The 27,441-nt window shown below is 46.9% G+C and overlaps 1 protein-coding gene across 4 annotated transcripts in view; it reads right to left on the minus strand.

Moving 5' to 3' along the window:
* Positions 1–27,441, minus strand: part of PTPRE (protein tyrosine phosphatase receptor type E) — a 2,259,327-nt gene that overhangs the window by 1,025,547 nt on the left and 1,206,339 nt on the right. The window lies entirely within an intron of this gene.

Below are 27,441 nucleotides of genomic sequence, written 5' to 3' on the forward strand. Positions count from 1 at the left end.
AGCAGGTGAGATTTCAGGCAAAGTGTGACAAAGATCTCATCCACAGCCTGGCCTCTAGCACCAGAAGAATGCAGAATGCCATGAGGCCGAGCAACCTCAAGAACTCGAACGCCGGGAGACTCTGGGCACAGTGAAACTTGTCCACCATCTGCAGAATGTGATGAGCCCTCACCTGGGGAGGCTAACACTGCCCCAGAGATGTGTGGCGAGCACTGCTCCGATGTACTGGAGCCGCTAGGTAGGTGCCAAGTGGGACTTCTTTAAGTTGAGGGAGAAGCCCAGCTTGTGAAGGGAGTGGCAGGTGACTGACAGATGATCCAGGACTTGTTCGGGAGAGCGTGCCCTGATCAACCAATTGTCCAGGTAGGGGTAGACGTGAATCTCCCCTTTCCTGAGATACGCTGCCACCACTACCACCATGAGCTTAGTGAAGACCCTCGGGGCGAAGGTCAATCCGAATGGCAGGACCCGAAACTGAAAATGCGAGTCGCCAACCGCGAACCTCAGGTACTTCTTGTGCTTGGGATGAATTGGCACATGAAAGTAAGCCTCCTTGAGGTTGAGAGACACCAACCAGTCCTGAAGTTTAAGGGCCTGGAGAACCTGAGAAAGAGTAACCATCTTGAACTTGTCCTTCCTGAGGAGCTTGTTCAAACCACGCAAGTCCATGATGGCTTTCAATCCCCCGTATTTTTTCGGGATCAAAAAATATGGGGACTACCATCCCTTGTTCGTCTCCGCTACAAGCACCAGTTCTATGGCGCCTTTCTCCAGCAGGGATTCGATTTCCTGTGCAAGGAGCGGATCCGGACTCTTCAAAGAGAGATTCCCTGGTGAATTGTCGTGAGGCCTCTGCCGGAAAGGAAGACAGTAGCCGTGGGCTATGATCTCCAGTACCCACACATCTGAAGTAATGGCACACCATTCTACAAGATGCTGTGCCAGCCTTCTCCCAACCAGCGAACCATGGGACATGGCCTCATGACTGAGCTGAAGCAGCTGCGGCAGTGCCTGAGGGCAAAGAGGCAACTGCCCGAGCGGCTTTGGCACCTCAAGTACCTTGTTTTCCACCTCTGGTACTCCTACGTTGGCCCCTTTGACTGGCCGCTCCTCTCGATCTACCAAAAGACGAGTAGTATTGAAAGGAACCTCCCCACCATTGCTGTCCCCTAGGAAGAAAAGGCAGAGGTTGGCGGACTGCAGCGCTCAACGACTTTCCTGCAGCTTTCGAGTTCTGCAACCTCTCAAGGCTCTCGTCAGCCTTGCTGCCAAAAAGATGTACACGATCAAAGGGCATGTTGAGAAGCCAGGCTTGTACGTCAGGAGCAAACCCCGACTTCCGCAACCACGCACATCTGTGCATCACAGTGCTCGCCGCCATGGACCGGCTGACACAGTCTGCCATGTCCAGACCCGACTGAACGGATTCACACTTGGCATCCTTGCCATACTGAACGAGGGCAAGAAAACCATCCCGTTCCTCCCCTTCGGGAATATGGTCAGCTGCCAAAGACACACAATTCCACAGAGTGTGAGTGAAACGTGCTAAGGCACACACAGAGTTGGCTGCCTGTAAAGCCATACCCCATGAAGAAAACACTTCCTTCGCCCAGCCATCAAAACGTTTATCGTCCCTATCAAGAGGGATGGTAGGGTACGACGCACTGCTTTGTCGGGGCCGTAACCGCCTGCACCACCAAACTCTCCGGAGTAGGGTGCGTCGTCAAATAGCAGGGGTCACTACTGGCTGGACGGCACTTTTTCGGCAACGACTTGCTCACTGCTGGGAGACTCTCTGGAGCAGTCCAAACCGCCGCCACCCTTCTCTGTAAAGCCATATGAAATGCCAGCACTGGGTCATTGGGTGCACCTTGTTCAAGGATATCTGTTGGGTCATCCTGCAGAAAATCCACTGGTGGTGCAGACCACCCCAAGTACTCTGTCACCCTCGACATGAGATGCCGGTATGAAGACTTGGCGTGTGTGCCAGGCTCAGGCCTACCGAACTCAACCTCTGGAGAGGTGTCCAGATCACTGGCGTCGTGCAAAGACTGACGCAGGTCTTCCAACTGGCTATGACCAGACAAGAGTTTGTCAGGATGCTCATCAGGAACCAAATATTCATCAGACCCTTCATCCACCTCAGAGATGTAATCCAGAGGCTGGAATAAATCCCTGGATGAAGGCACAGAAAAAGGTTCAAATACAGGCCTCAATGACTTCTTCAGGGCCTTCCTCGGTGTTTCCACCGATGCATGGGGTACCTCCGGTAAAGCCTCCACAAAAGGCGTCGAGGGCTTTGACGGAATCGGCATCGATGTCGAGCATGGCGCTGACGGCTTCGACATAGGCCTCAAGGGCGGTGCCCTGAGCGTGTCCTTCGACGGCCTCTGCGGCAATGGCATTGATGACTTCCTTGAAGGCGGAGCCTTGAGAGAGTCCCTCGACAGACATGGCGCTGATGGCGTTGATGTCTTCTTATAAGACCTCACAGGCTCTGACGGTCTCGATGGCGTCGAGGACCGGGACCTGGAACAGGCATGGCTAGAGCGATCGACCTTGTCTGATCGGGACCTCGACGGCTCCTGATGATTGCGCCGACCGTCCGAGCCCGAAGGCATGTGAGCGGCGGCCCTAGTGCATTCCTTGCCAGCTTCTTTTGAAGGCGCGGAAAGAACGGAGCCCTGCGATTCAAAAATCGACATCATCTCCTTGCGAAATGCATCCCATTCCGCCGGAGATTAATGCTTGTTGGGATAAGCTACCCGCTGTCTGACGGAGTCCTCGGACGAGGATGGGGAAGGCAACCGATGATGGTGCTTCCACAAGTGTCTAGAAGAGGCAGAGGAACGGTGGGAACCACTCCGGGACCGAGACCCCCTGGATTTACGCCGACGCAGAGTCGGCCCTCGAATCGTCAGTTGAAAGCCCAGCCGATCTCGACTTTCGGGGTTTGGAAACCCTACCTGCAGATAACTTCTTCTTCCGCTACCACAAGGCCTTCGAAGCCAAAGACTGGCAATCGTCACAGTCATCGGTGGCGTGGTCCTCGCTGAGGCACCAGAGGCAGACATCGTGCGGGTCCATAAGTGACATCTTGGAACCGCAGTCCCGACACTTCTTGAAACCCGACCGCAGGGTAGAAGAAGATGAAGACATGATTTTACACAAAAACCAAGAACGAAGAACCGATTCAAATAGGAGAAGAACCGAGGCATGCAGAGATTCCGAAGCGAACGCGTTTGCGGAAAAAACGGAACTCAGGCTACGGGCGTCGTGCGTCCTACATATAACATCGGGTGACATCAGCTGTCAAAGGAGGTCCTCGAAGGGGCGAATTGACATCATCGACGCAGACGCCGAAAATTTTCCAGAGCTGCACAGCTGTGGTGACTACCTGTCATAGATGTGGAATATGTCGGAGGGACCAGTCCCCTCAAGGCTCTTATATACCTCCTTTCTCTGCTAGAGAACAAATAATGTTTCTCGTGAGTATTTTCCTGCCTGCTATTGACCGATGGACCCTGTCTTGGTTGGAAAGAAATGACCCCGTGCTTGATGAGCCCTGTGTAATTGCAGAAATTGGGTATGGTTTTATTTAATTTCTTTCTGGATATTCCTACTGCTTTATTTGAGTTGGCCCCTCCCATTGAGATCTGGGAATTATTTCTGATGTTATGACCCCTATCTGCCTCCATCACCATGCAATTCTCTTAGGTGAATTACACCTTTCGGATAAAAGCTCCTTCTTACCTGTTGTGGGAGAGCCCGTGCCTTGGGCCGCCCTGTGCTATCACACACGCACTCGCACAAGGTGACACAGGACAGTTGCCCGGGGGCAACTGCTGCACGGACGTTCTTTATTACGAACGCACATGCGCGACCCAGAGCGAGGCTCCCGCATGCATCGTTCGTGGTTGCGACATCACATCCCTTATTTTCTTTAATCAAAAACAACATAAACATTGAGAATGCAAAAACAGTGCAAACTGGGAATACAGAACATGTGACCCAACGTGGGTTGTGGAACGGCTGTAACCTCGGCTCAGTCTCCAGAGTCCAGGACATAGTCCTTGAAGCGAGCGGGCAGTCTGCGGTCTCGTCGCGTGGGATACCGCGGGGTACTCGAGGAAACTACGCTGGGACCCTCTGCTAGCGGAACGGCGTCCCACACTGCGCCCTCCACGGGATTCTCTTGGACGGTTTCGGAAGACGTGCCTTCGCCAGGATCACTTGCGTCAGTTGAAGTGTCCACCTTCTTAAAGAAGAACCTGTTGCGAGTGACAGTCCCTCGTGCACATGCCGCCGTGACCATTGTTCCCTTCACGTGCGTGACTGTCCACGGGTGAGGTTCATAGGGAAGGGACAGTTTGCCTTCCGGTCGGCGGTTCCGTACTAGCACGGAATCACCCACGGCTACTTCCTTGTCTTGTAGACCCCTTCGTTCGCTCTCCCTCTGGTTGTGTGCTGCTCGCTCTTCCCTTACTTTCTCATTGTCAATGACCCCCAGTCCCTGGCCTTCTATTTCAGGTATCATTCCGCGGGGGCGGCCCCCGAAGAGCGCTTCCGCGGGGGCGACACCAGTTGACTGATGAGGCGTGGTCCTATACTCTCTCAGGAACTCCACTAGCTTCTTCTGTAGGTCCTCCCCGCCACTTTCAGATATCCTCAGCACCTTGTTCAAAGTGCGCATGAGCCTCTCGGCTTCCCCATTTGCCCAAGGCAACAGAGGCGACACCCTCCTGTGCTGGATGCCACTCTCTGTTAGGTACTGAGCGAATTGGCTACCCGTAAATGGAGGGCCATTGTCCGAGCACAATTGTTCGGGGAAACCATGTGTTGCGAACATTCTGTCCAGGGCCCTGGTGGTGTACACTAGCTGTGCCTTCAACTACCTCCACCTCGGGATATCTTGACCATTGGTCTACCACTGCCAAAAAATACATGCCTCGCCCCGTCGATCCAAAATCCACATGGACAGTTCCCCAGGGTTTTTCGCTCCGTTCCATCGAGCTAATAGGCGGGGCTTTCTCCCCCGGACTCGCTGCTTGGCAAGGTAGACACCTTCTCACGAAGAGCTCAACCATTCCCTCTAGGCCGGGGAACCAAACTTTGGGTCGGAGTCTCGCCTTGGTCTTGGCGACCCCTTGATGCCCTATGTGGGCTAGTTCCATTACACGAGTTCTCAGTACTTGTGGGATCACGATTTGCCTCCCTCTCAGCAGTAGTCCGTCGTCTGAAATGGACAGTTCATCCCTCACCCTCCAAAGTGCCTGAAGATCTCTTTGGGCATCCGCCTGCCGCCTCGAGTTGTTCTGAAGCACCTCTCTCCAATCACCGCTTCTCACTGCCGTTCTGATAATGTGAAACACTTCATCCTTGGACGATTCTGTCGCTATGGTGAGCCTGGACAGTGACACAGCAGCCCTTGGCAGTTAGATGCCTCCTTGGTCTGTTCCGCCTTCTCATGGTTTGGGTGGCGAGACAGATAGTCCGCCGGATTATTGGTCCCCGGTCTGTACACGAGCTTGACCCCATATTCCATGAGAGCCAACATCCATCGTTCTACTCTGGGCGGTGGCTTTGATGACACTCCCGCCAGGATGGGCAGCAGGGGCTTGTGATCCGTCACGACCACAACAGGCTTGCCCAAGATGTATAGGCGAAAGTGACGACAGCCCCAAAGAATCGCCAAGGCCTCTCTTTCTATTTGCGAATATCGTCTTTCCGTGTTCGTGAGTGCTTTGCTCGCGTAAGAGATGGGTCGCATATCCCCTCTGTTGTCTGCCTGCATCAGGACCGCCCCTACACCCACCGGGCTGGCGTCAACAACAATCTCGGATTCTGCAGTGGGATCAAAGTACGCCATGGTATCCCCATCCGACAGGGCATTTTTGATGGCCTGAAAGGCCTCCTGCGCCTTCCTGTCCCACACCCACGCAGCTTCATTCTTGGTTAGTGCCCTGAGGGGTTCCAACAAGGAAGCCAGGCCCCTAATAAAACGCCCACAGTAGTTGACCATCCCCAAGAAGCTCCTTACCTCCATGGGGGACTGGGGTGCTGTGGCCTCACGGATGTCCTTGACCTTTGCAGGATCGGGTGACACGCCACTGGCATGAAAGATGAAACCGAAGAAGCAAATCTTGTCCTTGAAAAACTCACACTTTTCATGGTGCAAGATAAGACCCAACTCCTCCAGTCTCTTCAGGGTGAGTTCCAATCTTTGCATGTGCTCTGCTTCAGATCCGGCAAAGACTAAGATGTCGTCGCTCATATTTAATACACCTTTCAGTCCCGCTAGCGCCCCTCTGATTGTATTTTGGAAAACTTCCGCAGCAGATGAAATGCCGAAGCTCAGGCGCTTAAACTGATAGAGGCCATCATGCGTCTTAAGCGTTGTGATATAACGTGAATCTGGGTGGAGCTCAAGCTGGTGATAGCCCGACCTCAGATCTAACTTCGAGAACACTCTCGCCCCTTGCAGCTCTCCTATAATGTCATCCAGAGTGGGTGTTATATGCCTTTCCCTCTTGATAGCCACATTCGGGAGGCGCATATCGACACAAATGCGCACCGCTCCCGGCTGTTTTGGCTTGGGAGCTACCACTATGGGCGAGACCCAGGGCATCGGACCTTCCACCCTTTCAATGATGTCCATTTGGATCAGTGAACGGAGTTCTTCCTCTACCTGATTCCGGAGATGAAACGGGATCCGTCGATGTTTGAGAGCTGTAGGCCTGATGGTACCGTCAATGTGCAGACGTACAGAAGGAGCTTTCAACTTTCCCACTCCCTTGAAAATGCCTGAGAATCTGGCCAACAACTGCTCAATATCTACTTGATAAACTTCAAATGCAAAATGTACAAGGTCCAATGCCTCTGACGCCGCACAACTGAGTAGAGAGTGGGGGCTAACGTCGGTGACGAAAAACCGGGCTTTTATGGTCCTGTTGCCCTTGGACACGGGCGCCACAAACACACCTTGAATGGGGAGTGGTGTGTCACCGCCAAAAGTGAAAATCTTCGCCCTGGAAGTGTCAATGGAGGTGGCCCCGGGACTGACTGATAGTGATCGGAGCCAAGCACGCACACCGATGCTCCCGTGTCAATCAGCACTTGTGTCGGCACCCCCTGAATGTCCACAACACACTTGGGCTGCCTCTTTTTCTTTGTCCCTGTCTCTATGTTCGAAATGAAGAACACTTCATCTTCCTCCTCTTCCTCTTCGGCGATGTTTAGGTCTTGCACATCCTGTTCCAATGTCGCAATGCTCCTTTGCCTCCTTGAACCGGCGCCTATCAACCTGGCCGGTCCCCTCTGTGTAGCTATTGGTGCCACAGCACGACACATTCGGGCATAGTGCGCTGGACCGTTGCATCTGCCACAGGATCTCGATTTGGCGGGACAGTCCTCAGAGTGCGGTAAATCATACCCGCAGTATTGACATATAGACGCGGCCCCATGCATTGGACCCACCTCCTGACGTTTCTGGCTCCACTTCGCCTTCGATGACGACTGCTTCCCAATTGCAAATGCCTCTTCTGACCTGCCGGGACGCACCACCGCGTCCATTTTGGCACCCCTTGATTCAGCCAGTTTCTATGTTCTCCCACTGTCCAGGATCTGTACCAGAGACCAGCCCGGCTCCCTCATCACCTGTCTGCGAAGCTTGCCTGAGCTGCAACCCTGGATCACTTGCTTTCTAATCATGGCCTCATCGTTGTCCCATCTACAGGTCGTGGCCATTTGTCGGAGGTGCGTGCAGAATTGATCAAGAGACTCCTCTTCCCGTTGTTTTTCACCGCAGAAAAGGAACCTCTCATAGTCTACGTTGGACAAAGGAATGAAATGATTCTTTAAGGCAGTTTTAACTGCGTCATAGGTTGCCACTTGCAGGTTGAGAGATTCATAAATTCTCAGAACGTCCATACCTGCAGAGCCCTTTTTGCATCTCTGTTGCAGTAAAGTCCATGTCCAATTTTTTTATTCACAACAGCCATTTTGGGCCCAACTTCGAGGGGGGGCCTGATGTGTCAAATTCTTGCATGGGTAACAAAGACCCCTGTTGTCTACGCACCACCACCTGCGCTGCTTCTGCTTCTCCTTCACTTCCCGCCATGTTCGCAGGTCGCACAGGCACCTCCTAGCGGGATCAGAGGCCGCAAACCTGACTTGGGCACACAAATAGACGTACCTCGACCCACTGCGCCGTGATGAGTAACGTATCCGTCGGACCTTCCGGTTGTTTGGTGTTCCTCTAAAATGTGGGCAGCGCACGAGCACCTTTCCAGGCCGCTACTGCCACACACTATTCCTGGAAACACATCCGTTTTGCTCACGTTGGATTCCGGGAACGCAACGGTATCACGATGCCACAGTTGACACGTAGCGTTGTGTGAACGAAATGCTCCGTTCGCGTCCCGCCTCGTCGCCAGATGTTGTGGGCGAGCCCGTGCCTCGGGCCGCCCTGTGCTATCGCACACACACTCACACAAGGAGACACAGGACACGCGTGTGTGTTGTGCGGAGTCCCGGCGGCAATTGCCGCACGGACGTTCTTTATTACAAACGCGCATGCGCGACACAGAGCGAGGCTCCTGCATGCGTCGTTCGTGGTTGCGACGTCACATTACCCAGTTGTGTCAGATTGTTGCCCCCCCAAATGCATCAACAGAAACTTGGGGGTGGGGGAATCCCTGACCCATAAACAATTTGCTAACCTGTCGTGTAGATCAAATCATTTCATTCCCAGCGTGCCGCACCAAAGTGTGATTGTTCTTTGAACATGTAATCCCTCTTAGGTGTCTATTAGCCATCTGCTTGCTCTAACAACAAAAGAGTGGCCCACAAACCCAGCTGACTTGGAGGCGGGGTGGCCCATTTGGAGAAACGCCAGTGTTAAATCAGTTCATTTCTGATGTATATTTTAAATGCGCCAGATTTCCAGCCTCCAATCCCTTAATGGCTTTTCCATCCATAACTACCATCCAAGTTGATGTAGCGGCCCCACTGTGAAAGGAGCGTGGCCCAAATTCGGAGGGATCCCAGCCCACTGCCGTGATTGTCTTTTTAAGGACAGTTTGCAGCTGACCTAACCCGTTGTCCGCCTGGTTCGGGGAATTCACTGGTGGTGCAAAATGGAGCAGCATCTATTGTCGTCTATACAGTAAAAGTTAGCCATTCCCCCCTTACTTAAGTGATCTGTTTTGGATCTTTTAATCTCATTGCCATGCTTTCTTTGCCAAATTAATGCCGCCTAACGCTATACCTTCATTTGACAATGGGCCTCATTACGACCCAGGCGCTAAGTGTTTAACGGCGCCGTAAAAGGCTGCGGCGCTGTTAAACATTTAGCGCGTAATTACGAGGTCCCTTTGCGGGACCCGACCTTAATGGCTGGTTTTACCAGTTGTTAAAGTAGGGTGGCCCAAATGGACCTTGGTGCTAAGTACGGTGCCGCAATTTGCGGCACCGTACTTAGCGCCTTCCCCATTCCCATTGAGCCCTATGGGGCAAAAATGGGAATGGGGAAGGGCCCATGGTGAATGGGGAATTACGCCCCGCCAAACTTGGAATGGGGCGGTAATTCCGCCATTCGCCATGGCGGACCCCGGCATGGACCATGGTGCTAGTAGCACCATGGTTTAGCGCCGGGGTCGTAATGAGGCCCAATGTGTTTTTTAGCCACTATCTCCCTGATCCTAAACTTTCATATGTGTCATTGCATACCTTATGTAACATGTCTATCGATGTATGTATTTAGCTTCTCAAAATTCAAACGGTGCGCCTTGTATCCTTATTGAGTCCCTCCAATTTTTCCCAGCCTTTCAAGGCATACCTTGCAAGTGTGATGTGAGTGGGAGTCCCCCCCTTACGCTAGTTTAAAATACTAAGATATTTCTGCCACATGGGAGGATGCCCAGTATTTTTTCTTATTTTGCTTGAATGACCATTCCAGAAAATCATGAATGTGCCCTTCATTGATACCTTTGATGATGTGCATTTTACTTGTTACACCCAAATATCTGTAAGCCGTTACTGTAATGTTTGGCAGTTATCTTAGCCAATGCATTTTTTTACCAGATCCACCAATATGCCTATGGGTTTACCTGCTGCCGGATGCTTTATCTCGAGGCCTGCAGCACCCGTGCCTTGGCTGCGGTTATAGGCAATTTTGGGCCTTGTTTCACTCTTTCCCTCGTTCATTGCGAGGTCTCTCACCAAAGTTTTAAAGGCACTTACTGTATAGCCAAATCCACAGAAATGCCTTTGGGCTCACTTGCTGCTGGATGCTCAATCTCGTGACCTGCAGCACCCGTGCATTGGGTGGGGTTATCTGCAATTTTTGGTCCTTATTCCACTCTTTCTTTCCCTCGTTCATTGCGAGGGCTCTCACTTTTTTTCCTCTAGTATTTTCAAACTTCCTCTGGGACTGCTGTCATCTGCAACTCTGCTTGTGTCTTTAGTACCCTGAAGGTTGCGAACTGAAAACGAGATTTGTTTTGCGGGCGATATGCCTGGTTTTTAGCACCACGTTGTATTTCAAGTCATATTTTAGTTATTTCTCTTTATACTGGGAGCCCCAGCTGGCATGAAGTGGATCCCCTGTTTAGGACATGTACAACCGCTGTGTTGTCCGACCAGGTGGTCAACTCCGTATTTTTTTAACAATGTGCCTCATATGTGGATGTCCATATATATGGGAAATCCTTCCAAAGAAGTGATATCCTTTGACCAACCTCAGCACCGGCGGGGTGTCGGGCAAGGCCCTGAGCACCATTTGTTGGCCACAGAAGCCCTAAGCCCCTTAACTCCTAAGTCTGTAAATAAAACACTTTTGTTTCTGTCATTCATTGGCGCGATCGAGGGCACTTCTGCTGCTTTGCTATTCTGGGCTCTCACTGCCACCCCCCTCAATTGGGTGCTGTTAGTTACAGTACTGCCTGCTATTAACTTCCGTACACCATCCTCTGTGTGGAAAATGCAACAGCAGTGTCCTTATTTTTTCTCTTTTAGACCCAAGCTTCAAAACCTTTCTTTATATTACTTTTTTGTTTATTCTGTTTTAAAACACCATATCACTTGCTACACCGTCCGGTGGTGTGTTTTAACCGAGCACCAAATTAGGCTTCTACATTCCTATTTATCCTTTGTTTATTCCATTGAAAACCCAATTTTTTCTGCTAAACCGTCCAGTGTACTTAAAAGAGCACCTTCTCCAGCTCCTTTAACCATTCTTATCAAACTGACCTCCAATATTGGGCCAATTTCCCTGACTTATTTTAAGACCTTACTTAGTCCAAGTTACTCCGCTGAGGAGCACGTTCAACCAACTATTGTGGTCTTGAGTTTTTAGGCCATCTCCTTCCTAACAAAAAGCGCCAGAGCCATAGCAATTGGACGCAAGTTGTGAAACCCTGGAGGGGAGTTACCCCAAGCCCATCGGTGCCCCCCATTGGAACCCTTATTTCTACTCTTTGTGAGTTTCCCTAAGTTACACTTGCAACCATTATCCAGCTCCCTTTTAAACATTCTCATATTGACCTGATATGACCCAGGCTATACATTAGCCCGACCTAACATAACCTACAAAACGAAAACATTTGAAATCTGCCAGCTGTGTATAAATATCCATCATAATATTTTCACAATTGTGCCATCTGAGGATGGGTTTGAACCACTAATCTCCAGGTACTATCCACATGCATTTACGGCTTGCTGCTAAAAACCTTTCCGCTATTCTGAAGTCTAACCAACCTTGTCTCAAATAGTTACATTCCAAGGTTTATAGTAATAGTGCCTTATAGCCTTTATTTACTCGTGCCCAAAATGCATACTAAGGCTACCTGACAACATGTATAACCCCTCTCTTAACACGTTAAGCTAGACACAAATGATTGAAATCCCACCTGAAAACTATAAGTGCCAGAATGCAAGACAATGCCACCCTGGAAAGTATTGTTAACCCCTGTACTTTCTGTAATTTACTACCTGTAATACCGGAGTTGTACACTACGCACAATAGAAATGCAGACAACATGTCGCCAATCCCCAGGTCGTTACTATCCCTGATTAGTTCCTTAATCACCTTATTTTGTGTGTCAAGATGTCAAACATCATAGGTCTTTTAAATGGGCGCTTTGTGTCCCTCCGTATTACGATCACGGATTTGTAAGGTATGGTGCCTTGGGAGCGTTTTGACTTGGAAAGATCCCTTCATGTATAAATATGAGCGGTGTTGTCCCTGTTAAAAATATTTGTTTGCAACCTGGGCATCTTAACACCTTCAGTGCCCCAGGCGCTGTGTGTCTGCCTCGTTGTGACTTGTGAAACAGGCAGTGCTCACTTGTCCGCCGGAACCAGTCTGTATTTGCCAGGACTTATGAAAATCCCTGTGTTCTGACTGTCTATGGTGGTATTGCGTTCCTGCGATGCACTCATGATGCTTCGATTTTCTGTATATGTTTATTGCACCAATCCAAGTTGGTTCCATGTCCTGTAACTCATGGCCAAGTGGTTAAAGGAGTCCGCCCCACGGATCGGAACCGGGGACTTCCTGACCTGCACTCCAATGCTCTACCACAGCGCTATTATCCCTGCCATGTTTGGCCGAAAATTTTTGTAATCTATATTAAGGCCCCTTAAAGTCATTTTAGGTATTCTCTCCTTACCCTGCTAAGCTTTTGTTAGAATGTTGCCCTTACATGGGACTCAAAATTGAGATCCAACATTATAAAAATAATCAACCCTCGTCCATTTAGATATTACAATTATTATTACCTTTGTGCTGGGCTGCTTGTAACTGTGATCCTCGGGCGTGACCGTGCGCTGAGCCAGCCGAGATGTATTCACTTAAGCGGGCAACCCGTCTCGACTTGCTCTCCCTGCTTGCGTGGTACACGAAGTTTGGGTCTGCCTGCCTGACATTCTGTGAGGCGCCCTATTTCAACTTGTTTTGAGCGTTGCCCCACTTGCGCCAGAAGCGGGAGACAGTGTGATGAAGGTGGGCGAAAGTACCTGTGCTCCTTGTCAGACTTGAGTGTGCGATCCTGCTGGATCACTCATTTTTCGGCACCGGCAGCTTCCGAGGCATTCACCTTCCGTTCTCGGACGCACACTGGAGGACATCTAAATAGATCTAGTGCATCTTTGATCTGCCACCCACCTAAAGTGTCCTCCTGAATGACTCGCTGTATCACAGTTAGAGGTACTACAGGTGCCTTTTTGCAGAAGGCTGAACACTGTCAGCACCAGCAGTGGGACTGAAGCTCCACAGTCACACTTCTAGGACCACTCCGAAGAGGGAAGACACCAATGTTGAGGACTGGTCCACCTAAAAATTATTAGCAAAATTTAGCCTCCTTTAACAACAGTGTCATTTCCTGTCAGCTGTTTCAGCCCTGATGAAAGTGGTACCCACCACTGAAACCGGTCGGCTCATCACAATACTGTATCTGCACAACTCAATTGAATGCAACATGTCAGACTACAGTTTTGATCTATCCAAATGAAGACAAGGACTGATTTAGGATCTTCACTGTGTATTAGCACACAGGGACATAGAAAAGCTCAAAATCTTCAAAATCTTCAATATTAAGCAAAACACAAAAGAAAAATAAAAAGAAATCGACACGAGGACCTCTGGTCCAATATGTATCAACTACACCCACTCCTTAGCACTACCGTGCAACGGTGAAAATACCATAAATACCAAATAGGGATTAGTGGGCTTTTTTAAGAAAAATCTGTCCCCAAGGGAAACCCAATAAAGTCAACATTATTTCACTTTGAGGACAGTCTTTTTTATGACACACAACAAAGCTCCGAAAAACTTTGTTTTTTTAGAAAACTTGTCAAAATAAAAATACCCTTATCCAATTGTGATAATTTCATAACTAAGGGAAGATCTGGGTACTTGACCGCCCTTCAGGTCCAACACGTGTATACCCCAGGATGATAGTGCTGTCACCTTGCCAAAGCTGCAGTTTCCACACCATCTTTACAAACCTCTACCTCCACTAAATGCACACATTGCCGTTCCGTGCTTTTCGCATGACAGCAGTGGCAGAAAATGACCTTTGAGTCTTAATTGCCAACAGTGGTGCAACAACCATAGAGCAGACCGGGCTTAATCCCCCTCCACTCCCCTACACCCCCCCACTCCATCACATCCCCTTGAAATGTAGGGTTATGTTGACTTGACCTAGTTGAACTACAGAGCCATGGCAGGACAGGACCGGACACCGTTAACAAAGGCCTGGCAGTTACTGATGTATCGCATTTCATTGTTAGCCCCTGCATTCTTATGCACACATTTTTAGGCAATTGAAATCTTGATGGGGTGTTCGTACTTTTATGTCAGTGGAGTGATAAGCAGGGCATGGGGAACAGGAGACGGCTCATTCTCAGCAAGTTAATAGTTTGGAACATTGAAGCTGCACTATAGTCTCATTAGAATATGTAAAGAAGTTAGGTGCACGCACATATGTAAGTGTGCCCCTCCCTCTGCAGTCTCTAAAGTTAGCCCCTCACCCAACATTTTAAAGGGTTAGCCCCACCCCCCGAAATGTTTGCTTAGTTGCGCACCTGAGTGACGCTAGTCTGATACTCAAACGAGTACATGGGAATTTACATTAACATGCCACGATCGAACCAAGCAGCAAACACCTTTGTAGTCATGTGCATATAATGTGTTGATATGTTGACTAGATTTCAAAACTGTGAGGGCTATCTTGTGAATAAATTGTACACACGACATTTCCAATTATTTGCCGATTAAAATGTACAGCGAGAATAAATGTCTTGACAAGGTTCACACGTGTTATTTAAGAAGTGAGCCTGGTGTTTGAGCTCTATTTGTTGGTAGAAAATGTGAGCCTATATAAGGTGCCTATCCCTTGTTTGTTTGCTTTCTATATATGGATGAGTGGACTGCAACCTGTAGGACACCTGAGCAAAGGAGTCTGACATCTCACTGCACACATGTGCATACCAGGAGTACCTAGGGGGAAAGTCGATGGACCCTGGTAAGGACCAAAGGGGAGATCCACCCATGTGGGAGAAAGCTACACCAGTGCCCCTAGTTAAATAACAGACATAGGGCCTCATCATGACTTTGGCGGTAACCTTTAAATCCGGCGGTAGCGCTATTACCGCCGGATTTAAGGGTCCGCCAAATCAGGACTTCAGCGGATTTCGCCCCAGCTCTTAGCTGGGGGGAAATCCGCCGAAAATTCACGCTCTAAAATCCGCCAGCAGTATTAGCGCGAAATTTCCACATTGAGCCCAATGGGGAATGGGGCATTCCCGAATGGGCTCAATTGGGAATGGGGATTAACATTACCGCCAAACTCGTGATCCGGCGCTATTAACGCCGGGGAGTTCGGCGGTAGGGCTAATGCTGCCGGCGGTAATACCGCCGGCGTTACCGCCCAAGTCGTGATGAGGCCCACAGTCTGGCTTCTTGTAACAAGCGAGAACCGCTTTCCTTTATATTTTTGTATCAGTCAAACCAATCCTTGTTACACATCAGCCATATTATATTACTGAGCTCCTAAATGAGGCTCTCTCAGACAACACAGGAAAGTAACAATGTTCAAGAGTTTTCATTTCATCACATTCGGTATCATTAATTACACATTTTCTGCCTTAGGTTTTTCCCAGTGGGTCCTGTGGGGCCCTTGGACCAAATTCATTCCCCTTTTTGTTGAAGAACTATTCATATAATTAATTGCTGGCACCTGTGAATCTGTGCATACACATTTGTTCAATTCATCCTCATATACCTCAAAGAGATCCCCTCAGAACGTGCACATTCACCTTGTTTAACTAAATATACACATATTTAACACTGAAGTGACCTGAGAAAAGTGCTCATTCAACTTTTGTTAAATAAATATTCAAATATATCATGCAAGTCACATGAGAACGTGCGTATTCACATTGGTTAAAAAACTATTCATATACACCAGAGTGGTCACCTGGGAAAGTGCGCATTCACCTTTGGAAAATAAATGGGAAAGTGCGCATTCACCTTGGTTAAATAAATATTCAAATACACCTAAGGGGTAACCTGTGAAAGTGCGCATTCACCTTTGGAAAATAAATATTCAAAAATATCATGTAGTTCACATGAGAACGTGTGCATTCACCTTGGTTAAATAAATATTCGACTTGATCGGACCAATTCCCCCTTCACACAGGTAGCTGCAGACTACCACTGGGAGGTACCACACTCACACCACCTTACGTCAAGCTCCCCAGTCAAGATACCTGGGCCATAACCCCTTCTCAGCAGAGCGTTCGGAAAGGCCCCCTCGGAAAAACAATCCATCACACATATCACGTTCTGCCCCCAGAGCGAGTGAAGTGTAGAAACTAATGGGCGTGTCAAATACTGTACCCCTGAGGGCTAATATGTGACCAGAAACTGGATCAATCCCCACTATAGCAGCATGGGTCTAAGTCTGGCCACGTGAGCAATGACAGGGATCCTGCAAGTATCAGGGTGGGCCAACCCCCTCTGGGCACCACAGCACTTTCTTCACAGCGTCTCCGAAAGTCGGCCAAAACCCCTTTCTTCGAAGTGTAGGTTAACTTACATGCCTCTCAGCGTCCTTCTGGAACAGGAGAGGAGAACATTTTCATCCGTCCGGGCATTGCACGGCCCATGTGTTAGCCGGCAGGCAGCTCACGCAGGGCTCGGGAGCATGTTCCTAGTGTTTCCCTTTCCTACCTGACTCAATATTCTAAGAGCACACACCGACTCGCTCTCTCTCTCTTGGTGGCGGTGGCTTGCCGGTTGGAACACCCGCTACGTGCACCCTTAACAATGGCCCCCAGCACATTCCCTCAACCCCGGGTGGGGGAGAGAGACTGGCTTCCGCCAGGCGGACGGCCTATCGGGAGGGACCGTCACTGAAAACCAGAGGGCCGGGATGCCCTCAGTGGCAGACTCGAGCTCCTGTCTTCATTCGCCTCTCCCCTGTTCTGCCCCTACCGATCCCCTCCGGCCACTTATCCTCCGCGGGGACTATTCAACTGTATCCGCCAGCAGGGGGGCCCGCGACAGTCCTTAGGTGAAATCACCTCACAGACAACCCTGCTCCCCCTGTTGGTGGAGCCTACCATCAACGTTCTAAACCCTCTCTGCGCACCTAAAAAAAAACCTGCGCATGAACGTACAATGAAACGAGAGTGTACACAAACATGAAAGCCATAACAACATGGCACATATCCCATTCTCACAGAAAACCCACAGGTAATGTGGGTTAACATCTAGTTTGGCTTTCAAAGGCTAACAGTAGCTGCCAGGATTTATTGGACATGAAAGTGCACATACGATTCGGATCAGGACCTTTTGCAGCTTGTTTGCCACAGATTCCCTGTTGCCATGCCCTGTTGGCTACATCCACCAGTAAGGGACACAGGGACCTATTGAACCCCATGAACATACCGACTAATATATATTTATTTTTCGGTTTGTAATGATATTTGCAGAATATACCCTCCCATTATACCATCAAGACAGCCTTTAAGCTAGCACAGGGGCCAGCACATATCTATGCCAATGTGCCTCTTACTTGCAGACTCACATGCAACTTCAGCATTGGGATCAGCATATACATTTGCCAATGTACCTCTGATCTGCACATCAATCCTGACTTTCCGAAAGCACTGCTGTTCTTGCACTGGGATTCGAGTACGCCTCTGATAAAGCACCCCGATGTAACTTTCCCTACTATTCTGCTACTATGGCCAGCACAATTGCATTTTAATCCCAGCATTCAGCAAACATTGCTTGTCCAGCACTGGGCCCAATAAGAAGTTCTTCCAATGCATCTCAATCCTAATCAGCAGCACCAATTGCTTTTTCAGCAGTGAAACCAGCATTCAGCTCTGTCAATACACCTCAATCCTCACCCTCACCACCCACTGTTATTCCAAGTATGGGGCTGGCTTATAACGCTGCCAATGCATTTCATGTGTGCTCTGTATTACCACGGATTTTCCAAACCTGCATTCAGGTCTGCCAATGCGCCTCAATCCTGATAATACAGCACTGCAACCCGCACAAAGCCATTGCAGTCTTTCCTTGCACAGATTTCTGCAAATGCCCATACTGGGTTAGGGCCCTTCTGCACCCACCCAATGTCCCAATCCAGCACCAACTCGAAGTACACTCAGTGAATTGTTCCATTGTCCAGCACAATACACCAAGCACACCTTGCAACATGTCTTATCCATAGATACCTTTATAAAATGGTTTAAATAAACAATTTTCTTGTGGCTGTGCACTTTCATGCCCAACACTGGCAAAATGTTTTAACTAACTTGACAGAAAAGCAAAAATGGCACACACGCAAACTGTTGAGTCTTTATAGCGTCCTTGCTGCAATTAACTACTCGTCCCATTGAAAACAGTCACAAGAAAATTACTGATCATTTAGGTTGGATTGCTAATCAAAAATATTTTATTTAGCAATTTCGACTAATCAATTTTGCAAAACGAATGTATGCCTTTTTTGGAAAACATGCATGCTGCATACTTGAGATTTGGCTTTCCACCTCAAATTTTACATGGTAGGATGTTAGCCAGCAAAAGTGTAATTAGGTCAATCGTTTCTTGTGAAGTTGTGATCATGATGGCTGCAAAAAAAATAATACTTTTTTTCGAGGGTGAGAAAGTGTGGAACCTTCTTGCTATGCCTTCAAGGAAGAGAACCAATTGACCAGAGTTATGTGCTTTGTATAATAGAAAAGAGGTATTACTTAAGAAGTTCAGAAGTTCTATCGGTAATCAGCAAGTTTTACACAGAAATATATTCTTACGATGTTAGAAATGATCCAGGTAAAACTGATCAATATTTGTCTAAAGCGATCCCTTAGATAACAGTGATTGATTCTCATCAGAATGCACCTCTGCTAAGGCAATGGCGACAGTCTTTAATCTACCACCTTGTAGATCATCAACTCTATATGTGCTTTACTGACCTCCCAGGGATTGACAAATGTTTTTCAAGAAATGGATGACCTTGTCAACTCATCAATCCATGTCTTATAGTAAACTTTTTATACAAAATTATGTATTCAGTTGGCATTAAATAATCGTCAAACAGTAGACTTATTTTTTATGTCTAACAATTTCTGTCCACACAACATGGGTGGTTCAGACAATTTCTTAATTGCTTTGCAGGGACAAAATCAGGGATTTGATGAGGAGGGGCTATAAGCAGCTGTTGGGTATTGTGCATCATCCTTTAAATCAGGGGATATCTCTTGAGAACCAGGAACAAGCACATACCATGCTGAAAATCAAACTTCTATAACTTTTTGCCCATTACATATGACTCATGATGCTTTGAATCACTTCTAGATATGTGCCAATGATCCTTAATAGATATTCTCAAAACACAAAAGTTAAAGTCACAAAGGTATATCTATTTGGCACTAGTTGGCTGAGGGAGTCAAAAGTAGATTCTGGTAGGTGATGTTGTCATGCTAATCAGACTTTTGTAGGCTACAAAAGGAAGGATAATGTCATGATTCTGAGCACTCGCAGTGCTCATCGGTTTAGACAACAGCACAGAACGGACCACATCTCCCAGGATGCACCTTTGACGCATTCACAGGCCGCACCAACATGTGGGGATTGGTTCGGTTCCTGAATCGTGTTGCTTCTTGCTTTATCCCTGGAACTGTGAACTGCTGTCATCATTTGTCTCATCCTTGTGCTGTCAGGTAGCCCCAACGTATGTTTTCAGTTTTTTTTTGTTTTATGTTTTTTTTGTCCTTGTGCTTTATGAGTGGGGTTCTTGTTCATCCATTGATCTCCTTGTACTCTCTGGACTTTGGCACAACCCGAGTATCCTTTCTGTCCCTATACTGTGTTGCTAGTAAATCCATTCCTGGCATCTTGGGAATTCTGTCATTCATCACAGATACATAATATCTGTCAGCTCCCAATAATTTTGATTCCCACATTTTTCATATTCCTTGACATGTTGAAATATACAGTTTCAAAAAGTGTATCACAAAATAAAATAATTGTGCAATGCCAAACAGACGTTTTGCCTTATTTCCATATTAATATCCTCATCCAATCAGTTATTGAGCCCTCAAATTTCATCCTTTTGCCAGACTTTCATCAGTTTTTTCTCAGATTGTTTCCGTTCTTTTTCTTTCACGTTTCTGAACAATCCTTTCCATAGGCTACCTATTATATTTTTGTATTATCCACCGTATCATTCCTTTTATGATTACACAGATATTGCACCTTCATACGGCATTCCTTTCCACTTCTCAATGTTCACCCTTTTTCTCCTCAGAGCCTTAAGTGACTCTCTTCATTTTAACATGTGGCCAACTATTTTCCCTTTTCCCATGAAGTGGAACCGACTGCATTTTTGCAGGAAACATCCATCCCCATTCTGCTCTCTCTCCCACACCATGTTTTTTCGAATGGCTGCATTCCTGAGTTCTTAATGCTCACACCAGCAACAGGAGATGGGGTGGCATAGGCTTGCATCTGAATGCTGCCCCTAAACCCCACCCACAAGCTTATGGCAGGAGACATCTGTAACATTTCACGTGCAGTTGAGATTTTGACCTTTCACTTCACTGAAGTTTAATACTCAGGTAAGAAATTTCTGTTAACTGTCCTCCATAATATCTCAGAGTATTTTGAATGGGTGTATGCAGTGCGTGAGTATATGTGAATGGCTGGACTGTGGAGATGGACAGAGCCTCTATGTTTGTCAACAGAGACCATTATCCAGATAAAGTACCAATTCTGCCAGGGATTTTTGTACAAAATAAATTATAGTAGGGTTCCAGTTTATTTTAAAATAGACTCAGAAGCTCTATGACAAACTGTCTCTTATGCCAATTTTGAAACACAATGGGCCTCATTACGAGTATGGAGGTAGCCAAGGTGCTATTAGCGCCATGGCTGCCTCCATACCGGGCTCCAATACCGGGTTCCTTCAATGAGGAATAACCAGGGCATTCCAACATTGGATGACCCAGTAATTCCTCCTTGAAGGAACTATTCCCCATTCCCATTGAGCCCACATAGGGCTCAATGGGAATGGGGAGGGAGCTAATAACGGGCACGTAAATAACGGCCCGTTATTAGCTCCCTGTTCCCCTCGCGGGACCCGGAAAGGATGTCTGATTTTACCAGACGTCTGTTCCGAGTCCCACCAAGGGAACCTTGTAATAGGCACTCGCATAATGAAGGGTGCCGGTCCCATACTGGCACCCTTCATTACGGGAGCGCCAGGGTCGTAATGAGGCCAAATATATTTAAAACCAAATATCCTTTTCCACTTGGGTGGACCACTGCAATTAGAATGAGTGCTTTCAACTACAATATTCCTATGAAAAATAAATCCAAGGAATCTCTAAAGCAAAGTCCTAAATCAGAGATGATAAAATTAGCTGTTCGTAACCAAGTGATGATAAAACTATAACCGGGGCTGGAACAAAACTTGCTTTGACCCTAAAGACATAAAACAATACTTGTATTAACATGGTCCCAACATGAACAGACTACCATTGGCCTCAGTTACAAGTACATGGCAAAAAAAGCCCCATATGAAGGCGAATTTATTTGTGACAATATTCCAATAGCAACTCTCAGCTCTTTATACAACTTTGCTCACTATGTGGCTAACTATACCATACACATTCACTCCTCTTGCTCAAAGCAAATGGATTTCATTAATGCCACTGAGGGTTGATGTTATTTTCCATAATGTGTGATGTACATACGGCAGACAGTAGTTGACATTTTAATTACATAATGGGAGGGGAAAACAAAGCCAGACACAAAGTTGTCATGTTTTTATTTAAAGGCTTTTATTAACTTAAATGGATTGGGAAAAGGAGAGGAATTCCCTACCTATAGGCAACAACCAAGGAACTGTCTGTGTCCAAATGTTCTATCCAGATCCTCACACTACAAACCAAATAATAAAATGAGAAGGGAAATGTCTTAACCTGGTATTGGCAAAAAGTGTTCATAAATAAAGAATATAATCGCTCCAACGTAAATGTTCTTCAAGATGAAAAGACCTTGGTTCCAGAGGGTGATTCCTTTGCCCTGGGTGTTTCAATGATTTGTCAATGTATTTTGGTCTAACAGTTCTTTGTGTATCTCTTGGGCCACAACAATCCTGTTAGATAAAAAGCTCTCTGGCCTTGTAAGTCTTCCTTTAACACAAGTTCCTTTTGTTCAAAATACTGTCCTTTCTTGACACTTCTTGTAGGTTTGCAATTTGCCTGGTATACTCCCCTGCCAGGTCTCTTAATGCACTTCATACTGCCTGGTGTACTCACCAGCCAGGACTTCTCTTATACTTTCAATTTCCTTGTATACTTTTGACAGGACTTCTCTTCTTTTATACCCTCTTTGCCTTGGTGTATTTATATCTATTTCAATGTTTGTTTAAGCTTCCCCCCACATCTGCAATCCATGCACTCATATGTTATTGGGGTTTAGGTTTGCACTCTGCCCTTTTGACTTGCAAATAAAGTTCTGATTCTTTCTGCCTCTGTAGCACAGCGTTTCTCTGCCGCTTGCTTTCCCGCCCCCAGGCTTCTTTGACGTCTCTCTGGCTCCCCTTGAGGCTCCGCTCCTGCACACCTACATCCCTTCAGGTCCCGGTAAGGACAACGCTGCCTCTTTGAGCTGCCGAGAACCTAGGAATCCTCTTGCGACACCTGGAGTCTCGACAGCAATTCCTGCATGCGCAGCATTGCTTCCCTTCTCTGCTGGCAAGCTCTTATGCTCCACCACACCGGCTCATGTCTCCAGTGTCCGCACGCCTCTGCGGGAGATCCAACCTCTTTCTCTGAGCTGCCTCTTACAGTTCGGTTGCCATTTTTAAATGTCCTGCGCACAGGTGCTTTCACCAAAAAACTAGCATGCTCACTGAGATTGTGGCTGTCGTAGCTCTGCATCAATTCCTTCATCCTCCTCGTCTCAGTACTTAGGTGGTTGTGGGAATTTGAGTCCATTGATGTCAACTGATGACTTAGGTGGTTGTGGGAATTGGGGTTATTAATGTCACTTGATGCATAATATTTGGAGAGTCTCTCTCAATGAAAGATCATTTGTTCTTGAAGGGAAATTAGAACTGAAAAACGTATTCTTGGAGCTGTTATCTTTCAGGTCATTGATGGGAGTTTGGCGTAAAGGGTGTTGGGAAAAGGTTTCTTTATTTTCCCTAAAGGGGGAACAGTGACATGACAACATGCCATTAGGGTATTGGATATCAAGGGTTTTTCTTCATGGGCAAATGGGGGATACCGCACCTCATCCAATGAAGCCATGACATTTTCCCAGTAGTTGTCTCCTCCCATGTGATCCTACCTCATGCAGCCGCCCCCAGGGTTAGGATCAGGTAGCAGTAGCAGTCCCCTGGCCACATGGGAGCAGGTCACCGCCGGGGAATCTGTGATGACTCCATTGCATTCATCACAATAGGGAATGAAAATCAGGCAATTATTCTATTCACAGAACAAGCTGAAATGAAGCTCTGACATAATATAGGCAAAGTTGAATAAAAATAAAAATCTAATCGTGTGTAATATTATGAATTGTGTATATTTTGGGCCTGATTCACAGAAGTGTTTTATATTTGCGTAATGCCATAGGAAAATGCTCCATGAATCAGGCCCTTTGTGTCTAGTATGTTTTCTTACTACACATAGGGCCTCATTACGAGGTTGGAGGTAGCCATGGTGCTATTTGCATCATGGCTGCCTCCAAACCCTTGTCCGGGTCCGGGTAGTCGGAATGGGGACTTACCGGGTCATTCTAACCTTGGAGGACCCGGTAAGTCCCCATTCTGAAAACCATTCCCCATTCTCATTCAAGCCCCCATAGGGCTCAATGGGAATGGGGAAGGAGCTAATAACAGGCCCGCAAATAGCAGGTCCGTCATTAGCTCCCTGGTCCCTTAGCGGCTCCCGCTAAGGGCGGCTGGTAAAACCAGCTGCCCTTAGTGGGATCCGCTAAGGGACCTCGGAATGCAGCGGTAGGGGGTTAACGGCACCGCATCCTTACCAGTGCCGTTAACCCCTTACTGCAGGCTTTGTAATGAGGCCCATAGTTTCATTGATATTTTTTATTTTTCTGAATTAAAGCTATATGATGATGCCCAAGGCTCTCCTTGGGGCAGACAAACACAACCTTCTGTCCCATGCAATGCAATAATTAACTTTCTCAATAAGTGCCACCTTACCAGTTCATTCCTTACAACATTTTCAAACTAATCTCCATTTAATACTGTATTTTCAAAATATTGTGTACTGCCTGTTTTGTAATGATAGGTCTGTTACAAACCAATCAAGTATATTTGTTTTAGGTATTAAAGTTTAATTACGTTCTTTCTATTTTAAATGCATACATCTGCCCTTCCACTAATTCAATGCTTTACTGTGTGAATTGTATGTATTTAACTTGACCCTCAGGAATCCTGGGGCGGCTTGTGCTACAATAAGTCTGCTACCGAAAAACTGAATTTTTGGCTCCTGTTTTAACAAGACATTTGTATTTATTTATTTGTATTTATCCCTCTTACGATAAATCCAACTGAATCATTGAGAACAACCACCCCGCCCCCCCTTAACGCAAATAAAATGGAGCTCGTTGTCTTGGTATATCAAGCCCAACAAGAGCCTTGCCTTTCAACTGGCCTTTTAACTCTAAAATAACCTACTATCACTGAGAACACTGCCATTGTATATTACCCAGAAGAGCCTACAAAGGATTGAAGTAACTGGAGCCTTAGCCACATTTCTTCACCCCCATACGGCAAACCTTCCAGTGGCAACCCATTGAAAAAGGGCCATCTTTAAATCTATGTGCATCTTTCATCAGAATCCAGAACAGAATGGCCATGGTTACCCTGGAAAGAAAAGTACCACACCGGCGGTCGATACAGCAGCAAAGATGCTGGAGACAGGATGCACAGTCCGGTTCGAGTGATTTGATGCAGTACCCGAAGATAGGGACTCAAGGATCCACAAGGGTCAGTTCGACTGGGGATGAAGATTGGCAGCGAAGATGCTGGCTTGTCGAGTGGTGGTTCAAAGGCAGCAGATGCAATAAAAAGCTTGTAGTTCGAACTGAGGTAGTGGTGGCAGAGAACAGGTTCGAATGTGCAGTTTAGAAACAGCAGTCGCATTGTTTTAGACGGGAAGCAGTGTCGAGCAGGGGTGAACAAGAGCTTGTGCGGTTCGAAAGCGATGCTTGTAGAAATGCGGATCATGACGACCCTAGGGTTGGTTCGATTATGGATTCGAAGGTGAAGAATCTCGAGACTGGATGAGCAGTTCTGGTCAAGGGGTGCAAGGCAACAAACAGCTGTAGTTCAAGCAGAGGCAGCAACATGCTCAGTTAGCGTGGTGCAGCAGTGAACAGGTTTGAACATGCAGTTCAGCAGTTAAAAGAGCGGGGGCGTGACAAAGGCAGTTTAGGAGGGTCCTGCTGGGTCGATGCTATTGTTGGGAAGAAATCAGTCTTTCCGACCCCACTAGGCACTTTAGAATGAGGGGAGTCCCATAGACAGACATGTGATATGCCAAGGGCGAGAGGGCTGTGCTAAGAAACCCGGCACAAAGACAATATTGCAGGAATTACAGCTGCAGAGACTTAGTGTGCGCATATAAAGAGATGCCATTTTATAGTTATTGTAGACACAGTCAGTCCTGCATGGCTGTGCGGTAAAACGCAGGCCCGGCGAAGAAACCTGTACAGGCCCAAACGCAGAGGGCAGATGAAACCATGCTGCTAATTCCCACAAAAACCTCCCTTTCTTCCTTAACTGTTGCAATTACTTATTATCACAGAGAGGAATGTGCCCAGCAAGGCCATGGGACAGCACCAGGATCCTTGTGGCGCACATTCATCACAGCCAGGCCAACAGCAGATCTCCAACCCCCACCAGGAGTAATGGCAACCACCACTGACACAGTCCAAGAACCCCTGCATTCCGCGATAGTGGGTGACCTCAGACCACCAGCAATAAAGTCAATGGTCATAAAAGATCTAAACAAACACAACCACGTCACCTTATCCAGTGCACCAGATAAAATTTTGAGGTGGGAGTATTTTACTCCCCATTTTTTAACTTTGAGAGTAAATGTGATTTTAAGAGAGTAAAAATGATTTTTCTCATTTGCAAGAGAGTAAAATATATGTGATATCCAGCCGACGTGTGCAAAAACTGTATGGAAATCATTACTATGCGACAGCTTTCTGCATTGTGACAGAATAAACCTTTCATTATTTCTCTACTGTCTGGCCATTTGATCTCTCCTGTATATATTTAAATGTTGAAAACACAATAACCTAGCCAATTACATATTAAAGCAAGCATGAATTATATTGTGTGTTTTGAGGTTCAATAGCAGAATTGTCTTCTGATGTTTAATGGTTTCCGGGAGCTATTACTACCTAATAGTATGCCAATGTTATGATACAACAGGGCAGAGAGGCAAGCACTCTATGCTAAATTGTATATCTAATCTCATGGTTAAATGGTTATTTATATATCACTTTGGCAAAGCGCTGGACATAGAACATATTTATCACAATTATCATCAAACTGAAGTCGGTACTCCTTTATCAACCTTGAAAGGATGAAAGGCCGAGTAGGCCTTGCCGGGATTCGAATCTGCAACCTACAGATCACACACAGATCACAGCAGTGAGTGCTCAACCGGCTGAGCTATCTTATTGGCTAACATCCTTCAGAGGTCGGTTAACCGAGTATCGACTGAGGTATAATAATCACAGTTCCTAGATGTTGGTTGAACCATGAATGAAGCGCTACATAAAGTTAAATACCTATCTTGATTATCACAGGCACCGGTTTGGCTGAGTTTCTATTTTAATTACAAATATAACTTTCATTTTGAACAGCGCTTGCACTTCCTGGATAGTCATGTTTTGGATCTTTTAATTGTCTTGAAGATTTGAGAGGTTAGAAAACCTGTGATTGGTGTAATGACAATCACTCATCCTTGAACAAAGACTCTGATGCCACTGACCATTTATAGTAATGTACCCTATTGATTGCAAGGTTGAATGGATGTAATCTAGACCGTGCATAGTCATCATTTTACACACTGTTTTTATAATTAGATTAGAGGCCATTTTTTGGGGGCAAACTCTGGTCCTACCTAAAAGTTTTCCGGTGCCGAGAATTCGATTTGAATTGGCTCTTCAATCACTAGAATCATTGATTGCTTGGAAACAAATGGATCTCTTTAGAAAAGTTATCAGTCAAGACCGAATTCCATCTCTAGAAATCATAAAGGAAAAAAATAATGCTTTGCATGTGACAGCTCTGCACCACTTGTCTAGTGAAATAAGATAACAAATGAAAGATGAAGAAATCACTGAGGACATGCTAAAAAAACAGACCA

Source organism: Ambystoma mexicanum, chromosome 8 (genome assembly GCF_040938575.1).
Source record: "Ambystoma mexicanum isolate Mex_15411 chromosome 8, UKY_AmexF1_1, whole genome shotgun sequence".
NCBI lineage: Eukaryota > Metazoa > Chordata > Amphibia > Caudata > Ambystomatidae > Ambystoma > Ambystoma mexicanum.